General features: G+C 34.0%; 1 protein-coding gene across 12 annotated transcripts in view; it reads left to right on the forward strand.

The window, feature by feature from the left end:
- CDC42BPA (CDC42 binding protein kinase alpha) overlaps positions 1 to 16,597 on the forward strand; it is a 328,754-nt gene that overhangs the window by 79,385 nt on the left and 232,772 nt on the right. The window contains exon 2 of one of the 12 annotated variants that reach the window (XM_074262592.1): positions 16,243 to 16,404. The exons of 10 other annotated variants lie outside the window; for them this stretch is intronic. The gene's annotated coding sequence lies outside the window, so the exon portion shown is untranslated. The remainder of the gene's footprint in view (positions 1 to 16,242; positions 16,405 to 16,597) is intronic. One more of the 12 variants, XM_074262593.1, reaches the window with a different exon arrangement.

Here is a 16,597-nt window from a genome sequence, read left to right on the forward strand (position 1 = left end):
CATCAGAATACATCCTCATATAGTATTGTTGTTGAAGTGTATCGTGATCTTCTGGTTCTGCTCATTTCACTCAGCATCAGTTCATGTAAGTCTCTCCAGGCCTTTCTGAATTCATCCTGCTGGTCATTTCTTACAGAGCAATAATATTCCATAACCTTCATATGGCATAATTTACCCAACCATTCTCCAATTGATGGGCATCCATTCATCTTCCAGTTTCTAGCCACTACGAAAAGAGCTGCCACAAACATTTTGGCACATTCAGGGCCCTTTCCTCTCTTTAGTATTTCTTTGGGATATAAGCCTAGTAGTAGCATTGCTGGATCAAAGAGTATGCACAGTTTGATAACTTTTTGGGCATAGTTCCAATTGCTCTCCAGAATGGTTGGATTCTTTTACAACTCCACCGACAATGCATCAGTGTCCCAGTTTTCCCACATCCCCTCCAACATTGATCATTATTTGTTCCTGTCATCTTAGCCAATCTGACAGGTGTGTAGTGGTATCTCAGAGTTGTCTTAATTTGCATTTCTCTGATCAGTAGTGATTTGGAACACTCTTTCATATGAGTCGATATAGTTTCAATTTCATCATCTGAGAATTGTCTGTTCATATCCTTTGACCATTTATCAATTGGAGAATGGTTTGATTTCTTATAAATTAGGGTCAGTTCTCTATATATTTTGGAAATGAGACCTTTCTCAGAACCTTTAACTGTAAAAATATTTTCCCAATTTGTTACTTCCCTTCTAATCTTGTTTGCATTAGTATTGTTTGTACAGAAACTTTTTAGTTTGATGTGATCAAAATCTTCTATTTTGTGATCAATAATGATCTCTAGTTCACCTCTGGTCATAAATTCCTTCCTCCTCCACAGGTCTGAGAGGTAGACTATCCTCTGTTCCTCTAATCTATTTATGATCTCATTCTTTATGCCTAAATCATGGGCCCATTTTGATCTTATCTTGGTATATGGTGTTAAGTGTGGAATCATATCTAATTTCTGCCATAATAATTTCCAGTTTTCCCAACAGTTTTTTTCAAATAATGAATTTTTATCCCAAATGTTGGTATCTTTGGGTTAGTGAAACACTATATTGCTATGGTTGTACCCTTATTTGTCCTTTGTACCTAATCTGTTCCACTGATCGACTGGTCTATTTCTTAGCCAATACCAAATGGTTTTGGTGACTGCTGCTATAGAATATAGCTTTAGATCAGGTACACCTAGACCACCTTCATCTGACTTTTTTTTTCCATTAATTCCCTTGAAATTCTCGACCTTTTATTTTTCCATATGAATTTTGTTGTTATTTTTTCTAGGTCATTAAAATAGTTTCTTGGGAGTCTGATTGGTATAGCACTAAATAAATAGATTAGTTTGGGGAGTATTATCATCTTTATTATATTCGCTTGGCCTATAAAATGGAGATATTCTCAACTGTGGGGGAACAGCCTCAGGTAGATGGTGGCTCTTGTGCTAAGCTTTGAAGAAATTAGAAATTCCAAGTTTGGCACAGGGAAGATTGATGTGAGGAACAATAAGAGGACAATTTAACTGGAATGTAGAGTTCATGAAGGGGATCAATATATATAATAAGCTTGGAAAAGTAGGAACCAGAATATAAATGCTTGCTGTTGATTAATCAAGTACCAAAGAAAGAGTTTGTATTTTACCCTAGAAATTTTGAGTAGTCTGTAGAGGATTTTAAGCAGACAGGTGACACTGTTGTATCTTTCTTTAGTAATAGATATTATGGCAGCTGGGCTTGGGGTCGGAAGGATTCATCTGAATTCACATCTGTGTCACCCTGGGCAAGCCACTTAACCCTGTTTGCTTCAATTTCCTTAACTGTAAAATGAGCTGGAAAAAGAAATGACAAATATCAAAAATGACAAGTTGGACATGACTAAAAACAACAACAATTGAAGGTGAATCAAAAATGGAAGAGATTTGAGTCAGGGAAATGTACTAAGAAGCTCTTGCAATAGTCCATTTTGAATAATGTTTTAGGATACTTACAGTAAACAGATTTAATGGATCAGAAAGAAATGCAGAGATAAAATTGATCTAGCTTGACCCCTGAGTGGGATGTAGAGGTTGAGGAAAAGGGCAGAGTAAAAGATGACTATGAAGTTGCAAACTTGGGTGACTAGAAGTATGTTTTGTCATCATAATCAGGGAGGTTAATATGTAGTGTGGGTTTCCAGGGTAGGATGAATTCTGTTTTGGAGAGGTAGTGTTTGAATTGCTACTGGGACATCTGTTTGGAAATGTTCATTGGGCATGACGTTCTATAGGAGTAGAGCTCAGGAGAAAAGGTAGGGTGTCATTCATCTGGGAGTAATCTGAAACTGGGTTATACAGTAATTACGCATTCATGTAGGTTTTGTAACTAGTTGAATGATCAGTTATACTTTGCATCTTATTGAAAATTACATGTTGTAAGCATACCCTGGGATTTATTTGGTACTTTGTTATTTTGTGTGTTAGATAAGAATATAGAGAGATGATATTCTCATCTAATTTGGAGATGATAAAAAGCTGGAAAAATAGTCAACACACTGGATAACATTGGAATTCACAAGGTAGTATTCATTAAGATAGAATAATGGGGTAATTTAATAGCTATATATATAAAGTCTTAAATTTAGGCCCCAAATTAATTTCATAAGCATAAAATCAGAGAATGTATATCTGGGCAACCATTCTTCTGAAAAAAAAAATCAAGGTTTTATTTGACAAAATCTTGATACAAGTTAACACTAATAATTAAAAATTTTAATTTAGTTTTAGGAGCAGAGTGTTCAAAATTAGTGAAGTGATCATTTTCCTATACTTTGCCCCAGTCAGATCACATGTGGAATATTGATCATATGTTTAATTTTGAACACATTTTAGGAAGGATATTGATAAACTAAAAGCATAGCAGCCTTTAAACCAGAAGCATAGAAATCGTTTAGAACAGGATGATCAGTTCTTGAAAATATGATTTGAAGATCATTTGAAGGTGCCTAAAGAAGAAAAAGACATGATTGTTTTCTATATGGACTTCAAAGGCTGACCCATGAAAGAAATTAAATTTGTTCTACTTAATCCTAGAAAACAAAACTAAGAGGAGTGGATAGAAGCTGCAAAGAAAAAAAAATTATGATTAATTTAGGGAAAGTTTCTACAAAATTTGATCAATTGAAAAATACAAACACAGTGCCTTACATGGAAGATTCCCTCATTGGAAGACTTGAAGAAAACCGAAACTTAATGATCACTTGCTGAATATCTTGTTCAGTTATATTTTGAAGTAAATTCTAATAATAACAGGATAGCTGAAAAGTTGTGGAAAGAAAACTGGCCTGGGAGTCTGGAAGACCTAAGTCCTAATCTTTCCTCTGACACTAAATAGCTATATGATTCTAGGCAATGGAGTGTTGGAGGAGGACTAGCATCCCTGGTGTGAGTGCTATTCAGGATTGTATATCCACATTTTGGTGTCCACCTGATATCAACTCTAACCTGTGGCTTAAAAAAACTATAACATGCATAGTGGCCATACTCTGATAAACCATATCTACAGAAGGGATAAACCATGTTGAGGGTAATTGATGGCCCTAAACCCATAAAGGAGTTAGGGGCAGATGATTGCCCCAAGCATGTAAAGATATCCTCCAGTTGAATGAGTAGATGAAAACAATTGTGTCATTGGCCATAAAAGTTTCTACAATAGTAGAGCTCTAGAAGGAGATAGTCAGACATCAAAGATGCCAGAGTTATCTATTGCATCCTGGGCCATCTGCAGTCATCTTGACTTTTATTTTTCACTGGACTTCAATGACTCTAGAAGAAAGATTGAAGCTGACAACTTTGTGCAATTTTGCCTCATTTAAATCCAATTCAAATGCAAATCAAGTTATCACCCTGTGATGTCAGTGACTTTCTTTGAAAACAAGGACATTACAAACTCTTAGTAACTCTTTGAGATTATAAATTACAAAGAAGATGCTGAATTTCTTCATTGGAGATTTTTGTAAACCATTGAAATTGTCTGTTAAGAATAGTAGTAACAACAAACACTTTATATCTTTTTACATTTTATAAAACACTTTACAAGTACATTATTATTTCATTTGATTCTCATGATATTCTTGTGAGATAGATTTTACAGTTTTATTCATTTTACAGATAAAGATAGAGTTCTTTTTTTTTTTTTTTTTTCTTTTCCTGAGGCTGGGATTAAGTGACTTGCCCAGGGTCACACAGCTAGGACGTGTTAAGTGTCTGAGACCAGATTTGAACTCGGATCCTGCTGAATTCAAGGCTGGTGCTCTATCCACTGCCCCCTAGCTGCCCCCTAAAGAGTTCTAAAGAGGTTAAGTCAATAAGTGAACAAGCATTTATTAGACACCTACTGTGTGCCATGGCAATGTGCTAATCGCTGAGGCAATAGAGAAAAGCAAAACACAGTTTTTTTTTCCTCAAGAAGTTCAACTATATGTAAAGATATGTACAGGATAAAATAGAGATAATCATAGAATTAAGAAAGATAGTGGTGGTATTGTGCTTGTGATTGTTGTGGTGATGGTGTGCTTGTGGTTGTTGTGGTGTGATTATTGTTGTTGTTGGTAGTGTTATTGTTGGTGGTGTGGTAGTGTGGTTGTTGTTATTGTTGGTATTGTAGTAGTTGTGGTGTTGGTGTTGTTGTTGGTGGTATTGTTATTAGTGGTGGTGGTGGCAACGGCAGGGAGCAGTGACAATGGCGTTGGTGCTGATGATGGTGGTTGTTTGTTATTTGTTGTTGTTTGTACAAGTCAGGCCTTTAATGATTGTTGAAGGAAGCCAGGAGCCAGAGAATCCCAGGTGTGGGAGAGCGTGTAGCTAGTGCAGAATTGATGGACTGAGGGAAAAATATATTTGTAAGACATAAGGTAAAAGATTATCATTTAAAAAAAAAAAGAAATTTTGAACTTAATGAATGAAAGGAGGAAGTGCCAGGTACTATGTGTTCCCTTACAAAAGGAAGACAGAAACAAAGGTTCTGACTACAGGAAGCTCAAATTTTAATGGGAGAGACATGGAAAAAGTCTTACAAAATACAAATGGAAGTATAAATGGGAAGTATTCTCAGAGGGGGGAAGCATTAGCAGTTGAAAGGATTAGGAAAGTCATTTTGTAGAAGAAGGGATTTGTGCCCCATTCTGAAGAGGTTAGAGAAGCCAGGAGGTCGGGAGGGGAAAGCACATTCTAAGTAAAAGGGACCATGAGTGCAAAGGAGGTGAATGGTAGAATGAGAAGGATGCTGTTGCTAGATTATAGAATATGGTAAAGCATAGGAAAAAGGAAATGTAGAGGCCAAGTTATCAAGAATTGTAAAAACCAAATAAGATTTTGTTCTAAAACATGTTTTTACATTTTTGATCCTGGAGCTAAAAGGGAGCAATTGGTTGAGGTAGGTGTGTGTGTGTGTGTGTGTGTGTGTGTGTGTGTGGTGTGTGTGTGTGTGTGTGTACAAGTGATCAGACTTGTAGTTTAGGAAGGTCCTTTTGGAAACTGAATGGAGGATGGATTGGAGTAGTTGGAGAGTTGAAATATAGAAACCAAATCAACAGTTTTGTTTTGTGGTATTGCAGACTTGAGGTAATAGGTACCCAATGGCTGTGTGAATGTAGAAGAGACATATATAATAAAAGTTGTGAAAGTAGATCATGACAAGACATGGCAATAGTTAGCTCTGTGGGGATGAATGCAAAGGAAAAATCAAGGCTGGTAGGGCCTGGATTGGGCACCTTTCCAGGCCAATCATGGATCTATTTTCCAGTGTGATGCCAAACCATTAAAACTAATTTTTAGATTCCATCCTTTAGCTAATTTTTGGACCTATGAATAAATGGATTAAAAAATGCATTTATTAAAGGCTTGTTATGTATTTAATCCTGGGCATATAAATAGGAAAGATGAGACAGTCCCTGTTTTTAAGGAGCTTATACAAATGAGGAGAGACAGAATGTGGAAAAAAAGTAAATTTATAGGACAGATGGAAAAGACAGGAAATTCTAAGGATTCACAGGAGAAAGAGATAGCAAGTTCCAGAGGTTCTTTTGATTATTTCATTCATTAAGTCAACAATCCCCCGGGGGATTGCTAGACTTAGAGGCAGGGCAGATAGCTGGTAAGGCATATAGGATGTTAGGAGGAAATGTCAGAACACATGGTAGGGTGTAATAATTTTCCATTTCATCAAAACAAATAAAATTGCTGCTTTCCATCTCATCCAGGCCATGTCTCTCCCATGAGATAACCAGAAAAAAGGGAAGAGGAAGTAGGGCTGCCCTATTTGGTAGTTTTATTTGCTTTCTGGTCTGTATGAGCTATATAACTTAATCATCTCACCCACATTTCTTTATTTTGTCTACAAGGATAGCATGAGAGACTTTGTCATAAATCTGGGATACTGTGTTATAGTATTGTCTTAATGAAGTGGGGTTAATATGGTTCTTGATGTGGGAATAGGGAAGTGCTTTTGATAAAACTAGTTATTTACTGACCATTCCTTTAATTATGTGTTAGAATTTTGACAGGAATCAAAGTCAAATTCACTCACCTTTTTCCTTTTTTGTGACAATTGTAATTTCTTCTCTGCCTCTTCTCTATATCTATGGCATTTTTCTTGTTATCTGTGATCCTTCAGGGATTGCAGATATTAAGAGTTATATCATCTACTCCTTTTACTTACAGATGCTGTTTTTTCTGGTCCTGGTGTTTTGCACTTAGTAAGGGTAGCTGAATGCTCACTTGCCATCTCCTTACTTATCTTGGATTATCATCTCCTTATTAGCCATTTTTATTCTGTTCCATTTAGTCCAAACATGATAATTCCTTTTTTTTAAAATAGTTTTTACAATCATCTTTATTATAATGTTATATAGAACTCCTTATTTTATTCCATAAATTAAAAATTCAATATCTTCTTAAAAGACATATAATAAAGTTAGAAATGATAATATTTAGCAACTGCTTATATATGTGGGGAGTGTAAAGGTGAGATATCAAAATTAACACTTCAGGTTTCAAACTTGGATTATTAGAAATATAATGGTGTATATTGTTACAGGTTAATCCTGTATATGATTGTGTATATTCCTGTGACAAAAATAAGAAAGTTCAGGAAAGGCAAGGGTTTAGCAGGGGTTCTCAAACTACCGCCCATAGGCCATATGCTGCCGGCTGGGTTATGGCAAATGGGCTGAGGGGCGGGGACAGAGTGAGTTTTTGTTTTTACTATAGTCCAGCCCTCCAACAGTCTGAGGGACAGTGAGCTGGATCCTTATTTAAAAAGTTTGAGGGACCACTGGTTTAGAGAGAAAGATAATGTAATGAGATTAGCAATGATGAATGAAATTCTCTCTCCTCTCTCTTTCCAAAGCCTCTCTGTGTCTCTCTCTTACAGATTCTGTCTTTCTGTACATTTCTTTCTGAGTTTTTTACTTTCTCTCTTTAACTTTTTCTAAAGATGATTTGTAAAAACAAAACAAAACAAAACAAAAACCCAAAACAGAACAAAGTAGTTGAACAGATCAGTGTTCTGTTATCCATTATCATTGTTCTATACAACCTAATAGCAGGTCTTATCCTTTCTTTGATCCTTCTCTTTTCTCCATCATAGTGAAAAACAAAATTAGAGTTTTTCCTCATAGTAATCAACTCTTTAGCAGTTTAGCAGAAACAGTTTTTCAGAAATATGCCACACTTTTGTATTCATTATTTATCTTTTATATTTTTATTTTAAAAATTTAATAGTTGGTAATTACTCTTGTTATCCATTTTTCTTTTTTGACAGTTTCTTTTTCTTTCTCATTTTTAAGTATCTTTCTTTGTGACTTTATGATTTCATTCTTTTTTTTTCCTCAATAGTATATTATTTTTCTAAATACATGTAAGTAATTTCTACCATTCATTTTTTTTATTATAGCATTTTATTTACAAGATATTGATTGCATGGGTAATTTTTCAGCATTGACAATTGCAAAACCTTTTCTTCCAATTTTCCCCCTCTTTCCCCCCATCCCTTCCCCCAGATGGCAGGTAAACCAATATATGTTAAATATGTTAAAGTTTATGTTAAATACATTAGATGTATACATATCCATATAGTTATTTTGCTGCACAAGAAGAATCAGACTTTAAAATAGTGTACAATTAACCTGTGAAGGAAATAAAAAATGTAGGCAGACAAAAACAGAGGGATTAGAGATGCTATGTAGTGGTTCACACTCATTTCCCAGAGTTCTTTCGCTGGGTGGATCTAGTTCTATTCATTATTGAACAAATGGAACTGATTTGGTTCATCTCATTGTTGAAAATGGCCATGCCCATCAGAATTCATCATCTTTATAGTTTTATTATTAAAGTATATAATGATCCTAGTCCTGCTCATTTTACTCAGCATCAGTTCATGTAAGTCTCTTCAGGCCTTTCTGAAATCATCATGTTGGTCATTTCATACAGAACAATAATATTCCTTAACATTCATATACCACAATTTATTCAGCCATTCTCTATTGATGGGCATCCACTCAGTTTCCAGTTTCTGGCCACTACAAAGAGGACTGCCACAAACATTCTTGTACATACACGTCCCTTTCGCTTCTTTAAGATTTCTTTGGGATATAAGCCCAGTAGTAATGCTGCTGGATCAAAAGGTATTCACAGTTTGATAACTTTTTGAACATAGTTCCAAATTACTCTCCAGAATGGCTGGATGTATTCACAATTCCACCAACAATGTATCGGTGTCCCCTCTAACATTCAGCATTATCTTTTCCTGTCATCCTAGCCAATCTGTGTGTGCCCTATGTATAGGTGTTCAGTGGTATCTCAGTTGTCTTAATTTGCATTTCTCTGATTAATAATGACTTGGAGCATCTTTTCATATGGCTAGAAATAGTTTCAATTTCTTCATCTGAAAATTGACCATTTATCAATTGGAGAATGGCTTGATTTCTTATAAATTAAAGTCAGTTCTCTATATATTTTGAAAATGAGGCCTTTATCGGAACCTTTGACTGTAAAAATGTTTTCCCAGTTTATTGTTTTCCTTCTAATCTTGTCTGCATTAGTTTTGTTTGCACAAAAGCTTTTCAATTTGATATAATCAAAATTTTCTATTTTATGATCAATAATGATCTGTAGTTCTTCTTTGGTCACAAATTCCTTCCTCCTCCACAGATCTGAGAAGTAAAACTATCCTATATTCTTTGAATTTATTTATAATCTAATTCTTTATACCTAGGTCATGAACCCATTTTGACCTTATCTTGGTGTACAGTGTTAAGTGTGGTCAATGCCTAGTTTCTGCCATACTAATTTCCAATTTCCCCAGCAGTTTTTGTCAAACAGTGAATTCTTATCCCAAAAGCTGGGGTCTTTGGGTTTGTCAAACACTAAATTATTAAAGTTATTGACTATTTTGTCCTTTGAACCTAACCTATTCCACTGATCAACTAGTCTTATTTCTTAGCCAATACCAAAAAAAAATTTGTCTACCATTCATTTTTATAAGATCTATTATTAAGACAGGTCAAGAAATGTTTAGCTTTTGTGGGTCTGGGTATTAAGGGTGGGTGGAGGGAACGAAAAAAGAGAAAGGCAGGGTGGAGGGAAAGAAAAAAGAGAAAGGCAGGGTGGAGGGAAAGAGGAAAAGAGAGAGAAGAGAGGTAGAGAAGCAGAAAAAATTGCACCCGTATTAAATGTATAGAGTTTATTATCATTACTTGTATCATTACTGTGTCCCAGGCTTGTGATCTGTTTCTTAAATTCATCTCTTTTTTTCTTTATATCCAGGTGGTCTATAGTATACTGTACAAATGCATTTCTTTATTTTTTCCTTTTCTGTGCCTTTACTTGTCACCCAAATGTTCTTCATGCTTTCAGATTTCTTCATGTGGTTATATTTTCATATATAGAGTGCTACTTTGCTTTATCCGGCATTTCTTTTGAATTAATTATATCCCATTCCCCATATTCTTTTCAGTAGTCTTTTCCAACTAATCCTACTGGGGATTTGAGGTCAAATTTCAATTTGAACATAGTTTTATTTGGTAGAATCAGTGTTTTTGAACCTCTCTACTATAATTTACTGCTTGATATTAGGTAAATTATCTATAGCATGGGTATTCACATCCTGATTAATAAATGATAAAGAAATGAAAGTGTTTTAATTTTTAATTAATACATCCTAGTGGTAAATAAAATAAAAATAATTAAACTGATGTAGATGATAAAAAATGGATGGACTTCATGTTGTTGAGTAAGGAGAAACGGTGGTGTCTTACACTTTGTTGGAAATAGAGCAAAATGTTTGAAGAATGCAGGGAAAAATGATCCAACTGAAACCAAAATGTTGATATCAGGACATACCAAGAATTTTTCACCAGACCATTTTAAAGGCAAAAGCAATAAAATTAGAAAATTTTAAATACTTATTTTTAGTAAGTTCTAGCAATCTGAGTTTTTTGAACCAAGGTGGATCTTAGTTTTTTTAATATGCAGCTTTGTGCATTCTGGGGGAAAAAAATGGAAGTGGAAGGGCAATTCTGTATCTTTCTTACTTAATAAAATTTAAAATGAACTACATTAATATTGTGCTGTAAATTTATATATGTTTTTAAAAAAATTTTGTTCATTTTAAACTTCAACACACAATGAGGGGGAAAATTTTTCATGTACATTGCAGAACATAAGAAAGGATTTAATATGTAATAGTAAATTTCCACTTTATGAAGACCTATGTAATATATTTTACACATTATTTTTAAAGCAACCTGGCTTTTCTGTGCTGCTTTCTAGGTTTTCTTTTGTTCTTATGTATTTTTTATTTTACTCCTTCCTTCAACCCACCCTAGATTCATACATCTATAGACACACACACATATATATGTGCACATATACAAATATGTATTAGGACCATGCTATGCATATTTCTATTTGTCAATTTTTATTTTGGAAGTGAATTGCATCTTCCTTTATAGTTCCAAATCTTTACATGTGTGAGAATTGATTAGAGGTTTAGTTTCCACAGAGTTAAGTAATTAGATGAGAGAATTGCTGAAAAATGAATCTTAAATTAGAAAAATAAAATTGAAACCTAGCTAGAACAAGGAACTAGGAAACAAAACTTATAAAAGCAAAATGAAATTGAGGTGGTGGGTACCCAGACTTGTAAATTAATGTAATCAGGGTGGAGATTTAGAATAAGAAACACATTGTAAAATATAATTAGAGTTGATTTAGAAGGAAGGTGTGGTGATATGATGGGGAGGAGACTTAGACTCACTTGGGGAAATTAAACTCTTCAAATAGGAGAGTATATCTGGCACTTGATGTAATCAGAAGTGGAGAGTTACACTCCTGGGGGGATTACACACTCCTCTTATAACTTCTGTGGTACTTAGGCAATGGAGCATCAAGAGAGGGACTTGAATTTCAGAAATAAACAAAAGTTTGATTCTAAACTTTTCTAAACAGCTCTGCTGTTGTGTAATTAAAGACTTAACACCATAGCTCCTAAGTCAGTAAAGTTATTTCTCAAACATGTTTTTCTAAATCAGCCAGCTCAATGTCTTATTTTATAGCAGTATTCTATCACAATCTTATCTCCTGTCTGATAGATTGTCTATGAAAGCTTTTTTTCCTACCGGTTTTCTGCTTGCCTTCTAATATTGGCTACATTGGTTTTATTTATACAAAACAAATGTCATCCATTTTATACTTTAACAATGTTCTTACCTTATAGTTTTAGATCTGGTTTCTTTACAGTTTTCTTTGAAATTCTTGAACTTTTGTTCTTCCAAATGAATTTTGTTATTTATTTATTTATTTTTTTAGATCAGTAATTTTTAAATGATATAATTGGGATGGCATTGATTAGTCAAGTAAAGCTCTTTTTATTATATTGGCTATAATCCATGAATAATGATTGTAGTTGTATAATTTACCTATTTTAAATAGAAATTTCCTAAGTAAATTAAAATTAAAAATTAAAAAAAATTGATTTATATAAATATATTTTTCTTTCTCTATCCGTGAGTATTAGAACAATTCTTAGAATTAGTTACTAATGTAACAACAACCTCATGTTCAACTCAAGTATAGATTCTTGTGAAACCAAGTAACTGGTTTCACTTTCTTTGTATTCTCTATTGCTTAGCCCATTGTCTGGTACCAAGTAAGATGTTTAATAAATGCTTCTTGAAAGACTGATTTTGCTACTTCTGGTATTGAAGTCATTATATTTTAAATGTAAAATAGCCTGTCCTCCAAATTCCAGGACTAGCTTATTGTTATGTGTAGTATTTGTTTAATATGTATTTTACTGATGAAATAAATCAGAGGACATCTTATTGTGGTGTTAGTATTCATTCCTTTTGTGCGTCTCCCTCTCTCTTTGTCTTCCTCTGTCTTCCTTCTCTGATCTCTCTTCTTCCTCCTTTCCCTTTTCACTCCCCCCTTCTACCCTGTCCCTCCTGTGTGTGTGTATGTATATATATGTATAGATATATATGCATATACATGTATACACACATATATGTTAGTCGATAATCATTTGATCAGTAATTGTTCGATGTGGATATTACCCTAAACAAGGAGTAAATATTTAGATTTAATAGTATAGGAGGTTAGTGGTGGTAAATTCAAATAGAAACAGAGGCCTCTAAATCTTATATGATTCCAGGAGGCTGCATAGTGACTTAGTCAATCAATCACACACACATATATTTTTCTTTTATAAGAAAATACATCAACACGGTAAAATCAGAACTACATCTTAATGTTTCAGGCTGCAGCCAGGAGTGTTATGGATACATGCATGTTTGGCACCTCTTCTATAGAGTACATAGTATTTAGAGTTGAAAGATTTTTTAAATATAACTTCTCATTTTATAGAAGAAACTTGCTAGTTAACTTAGTAAATTTTGATGAACAATTGTCATTTAAAATAGAAAAATCTCAGTAAAGAGAAGGAATTTAAATTTGTCAGAATGATAGTTTTTAATTTAATTTTAAGTGGTTTATTGTCAGTTGCTTCTTTCTATAATCCCAAGGTTGGGGGTAGATCATGATTCTATTTTGAAATTTGATTCTTATTTCTGTATCACAATGTATCAATGTCTATTTTGCCATTTCAAACTAGTATTGGGCTACTTCAGAACATTTGTGAATTTACTTAATGGTTAATGGTTTCTTTGTAAAGGAAACAGTCTTTTCTCATAGATTCTACATGTTATCTGTGTGTTCACCAACTGTTTGGAGTACACATTCTTATTTTGATCCCCTTAGAGGATGACCCAGATATAAGATAGATTTTTAAAAAAATTTTTTTTGGTCTCTCAGGCCAGAAAATCTTCCCCCTGGTCTATGTAGTGGAATGAGAATAGGTGGTGCTGTTGCTTCAATCTTCTGATTTCATTGGTTAATCTTTTGTCATTGCTACTGATTTGAGAATTGCCAAGTTTCACTATTACTTAGACTTTTTAGCAAAATATTAATGCATTCTTTTTATAATTAGGGACAAAAGACTTAGGATAAATTACCTAGCAGTAAACAAACAGATATAAATTATTTTGAGGGAGTATATAACTAGTTATCTCAAATTTTTTCCTATTTTTATGGTGTAATAAGAACCTGGACATCTAAATAGGAAAGAGAAAAACAACAAGGAACAGGGAAAAGTAAGCAGAAAAGGGAGTCTGGAAACTAATTTTTCTATGGAATAGGAGTGGGTTCTATTCTGTTTATATTAATCTGTGCACAAATAGAAGTTGTGTTCTGCAGAGCTTCATATTTTTATGGAAATATGCCACTCTAGTGTAAGGCTATGTGTAGGGGTTCAACATTAAAATTTTCTATTTCCTTGATGTAGTGTTACACATTTCCCTTGCTTTTTACGGTTTTTAACAATTGGTCTTTAAGTACTTTCTTGCATTACCACTTTTTCTAGTTCCATTCTCCTTTCCCATGTTTTCTGAGCAGTGCCTGTGGATTCAGTTATAATCTTGTCCTGGCTAAAAAGTGTCCTATGAATTTTTTATGGATCTGGTCCCATTCTTAGATTAGGAAATTAATTACTATATTGTGAACTGTTCAGGGTTTTGAGCCCTAGTAAATTTTATTAACTGTTTTTCTTACTCTTCCAAGATATGTACACAGCTAATTTATCCTTTCACAACAACTTTAACACTGATGTCAACAAATCATTTGGAATCAATTAATAATTAACCAAATAATTAATTCCATTTACTTTACAATCACCTTTTTACTGTATTTCAGGCACTGCATTAAATCTTAGATATACAAAAACAAATTCAAAGAGCTTATGTTTTGATTGGAAACAGTATGCCAGTATAAACAGAATATATACATAATGAACATAGGGTAGTTTTGGGAGAAAGTGTCTTAAAACCTGAATGTTCTCAGAATGGCTTCATGAAGAAGTTAGAACTTGAACTTGAAGGGAACTAGTTATTTTAAGAAGTGGAGATGAGGGAGGAATGCATTCCAAGCATAGGCAATGGGGCAGTCAGTGAAGAAAACATAGATGAGAGTCGGTGGAAGAACAGCAAGTAGTTTGTTTAACTGGAATACAAGAGTGTGGGACAGGCAGTCATGTTAGAAGACTAGCAAGGTACAAAAGTGTCGTCATGAAAAGTTTGTATTTTAAATTAGAGAAAATAAGGTGCCATCAAAGTTTGTTGACATGAGTGTGATAGGCTTTAGCATGTCATAAAAATCACTTTGGCAATTCCAGAGGATGAATTGGGATGGGAAGAAGCTTGTAAAAAGACCCAAATAAAAAAAATTTTTTTTTTAAATAAAAGGAGTTCATTGGTTGTAGTTTTCTCAGATGATTAAAAGCCTAAACTAGGTGGTGATCGGTATGAATGTTTACTGCAAGTGATCTTACCAAAAGAAGTAGTTATAAGCTCTTTCAAACATAAAATATAGAAATATTTTTTGTTTTTTTTTTTTTCTTCTTTTTGTTTTTTTTTTTTTTTCTTTTCTGAGTATAGGTGGAAAAGAAAAGACAAGTTTCTTGAAACAAACAACCTTTTAACATAAAGGGATTGATAGGTACACAAGTACTTTGGAACAAATTATGAGTACTGAGGAACTAGGAAAGTAAGAAAAAAGTTTCCTCTCATTTCACAGGAGAGGAAATGGACCCAGAGAGATTAAGTGACTAGCTGAGGGTTGCACAAATACTGAGTAACAAATCCTGTATTTGAAAATTTCTGACTCCAAAGCCTACGGTATTTTTTTTTTCTTTCTGCCATCTCTAATTAGGTAAACAGACAATTAACTACTTTTGTTACTTCAAAGCCCAAATCACTTTTAAAAAATCAAAGCAGGAGGAAAATGGGCTTCTGCAACAAACTTTCATTAATAGACATGGTGGGAGCCAAACCCTAAACTATTGTTTACGTTCATATAGCTTAGAAGCTGTCTTACCTTAAGAAAAGAGTTGAAGTGAATGTTATTTATACTTGATGATTAAACTCAGAGTTATTAAGCAGCATTTGAGAACAGTTGAGACATAGTGATAGTGACAGCATATATCTAAATGTGCCTATTTCTTTAAATTTTGCTCTGTATCATAATTTAGATTTTTGAAATAAAGGTATAAATAGGGCATTGTATTTTTCTTAAAAAACAAAAGTCAATTTTGTCTAAATTTAGTAATCTGTTCCTGCAAAAAAAAAAAACACACACACACACACAAAAAAAAAACCCAAAACCTCTCTCTTGGACCTATATACACATCCCATGACATTTACTATAATTTAATAGGTTTTTAAATGACAGGGCAGCCCTAGGGAACTGAACAGTTCTTATAGGTATTATACTTATTCTGTAGCTTCTACAAGGTGAAAAGTGATATATGTGTGTGTGTGTGTGTGTATACATGCCCACTCATATATATACACACATATGTATAGATAGTTTTAGCAACACAAGCCTTAGCAGTCCTACGTAACTAAAAAAATATTTATATTTTTTCATTTTATATGAAAATATAAATCTATAATATAATGGCATAAGTTAAATACTACAAAATAAATGTACAATACTACATGATGGAGCAAGATTCAAAGAGATGTAAGCATCTTGCTTAAAAGTGCCTTCCCTCACTAAACCTCAACTGTTACCATTCACTGCTTAACTTAACTTTGGGTTTTCCTTTTTGCTTTCAGGAAAACCTTTAACTTGCGCTCTGGGCGTTGCCTGTCTGCAGCTTCCCGGTGGCTCACCGCTTCTGTCTGCTCCAGCCTTGTTCCAGCTGCTTCGAGGCTTCTGGGCTTCAGAGCTCGGTGTGAAAGCTTGCCTTTGGCCTATACCCCTTCCCCCTGCTTCAGGTGTCAAAAACCTTTAATTAGCTTGCTTGCTCCAGTTTTTCTAACTAGAATTTTCTCTGCATCTTGCTAGTCCCTAGGCCTGAAGTCCCAGTTCCTTTCATGCCAGTGGAAACTACTTTTTCTCCACATGGCTTCTCTCTGTAAGTAAGCCCTTGCATCGTTTTGCTTCTGTGACCAGTGGAAAAAGATTTAC

This window comes from Sminthopsis crassicaudata, chromosome 4 (assembly GCF_048593235.1).
Source record: "Sminthopsis crassicaudata isolate SCR6 chromosome 4, ASM4859323v1, whole genome shotgun sequence".
Classification (NCBI taxonomy): Eukaryota; Metazoa; Chordata; class Mammalia; order Dasyuromorphia; family Dasyuridae; genus Sminthopsis; species Sminthopsis crassicaudata.